The following is a 1,221-nucleotide window of genomic DNA, read 5'->3' as shown; positions in this document are numbered from 1 at the left end:
CAGTATCTTCATATATAAGTAACGAAAACCGAGGTCACAGCAGGTGTGGCACGATTAAGATTCCTCTTTGCTCAAAGGCCGTAAGCGCCGAGCATAGGCCTAAATTTTGCATCCCTTTCCCGCAATGGTGACGTCTTCATATGAGTGAAAAACTGTCGAGTGGGACGAGGAACAATATACAAGTCGAGAAACGGATAACTCCGATTACCTGATCAGGATATAGGGCTCACGGCGGGTGTGACCGGTCGACAGGGGATGCTTACTCCTCCTAGGCACCTGATCCCACCTCTGGTGTGTCCAGGGGTCCGTGTTTGCCCAACTATATACTTTGTATTGCTTATAGGAGTTATGAGATTGATCACTGTTCGTTATCTTCACCTTTCATACAACCAACCAACGTAAGTACACGTATATTATTATATATATAAGCAGCTCACAATGACATCATGCAAAGAATACACTTACCAATGATGTCACATTAAATGTGTACACAGTTCACTACAAATGTTATAGTATTATATATGCAGCTGACAGTGGTATTACATGTGTACAATATACGCACTTGCCAATGGCGTCATGCAATAATTTGCACCTGTTGCAGAAGTAGGGAATTTGTCAAAATTGATTCTCATTGAGTTTAACATAGGTAGAGCATGACTGTTCTCTGTTGGCGAGACGAAGTGGGACCAGAATATACATCCTTGTGACTGGACTGCTGGGCTACTCGAGTCTTTGGTCCGGGAAATTTGTGAACCGAATTAAAAGCAAATGTTGCGGGTCTTACGAAAAAATAAAAAAATAATAACAATCAAAAACAAAGGCCCCATGTCACGGTAGACTGAATTCAACAGTTCTGAGCACTATGCATAGGTCACGGGCACTTGTTGATGACGTCTGTATACTTTTACAGAAACAAGTACCTGTGGCATGGATCAAAAGCAGCACTTTACCTGATACATGTAGTGGCGTCTCTACATGTATATCTTTATGATTAAAACAAATTTCGTATAGTACGTTAAGCAATTATATATGAACAAAGAAGTATATCTCGTATAGTAAGTAAAGCAATATATATATAAACAAACAAGTACACGAAGCTTATTAAAATGGTGTGCGTTTTACAGTAATCTACAAAGCGAACGCCAACCTTTTTCTACGGGTAATATTGTATGTTACAACCATTATGTTCATAGCCCCGCCTACAATATATATACTGCTCAA

The sequence above is a fragment of the Ostrea edulis genome, chromosome 6, assembly GCF_947568905.1.
Source record: "Ostrea edulis chromosome 6, xbOstEdul1.1, whole genome shotgun sequence".
Taxonomy (NCBI): Eukaryota; Metazoa; Mollusca; class Bivalvia; order Ostreida; family Ostreidae; genus Ostrea; species Ostrea edulis.
This window is presented reverse-complemented; position numbering follows the sequence as displayed.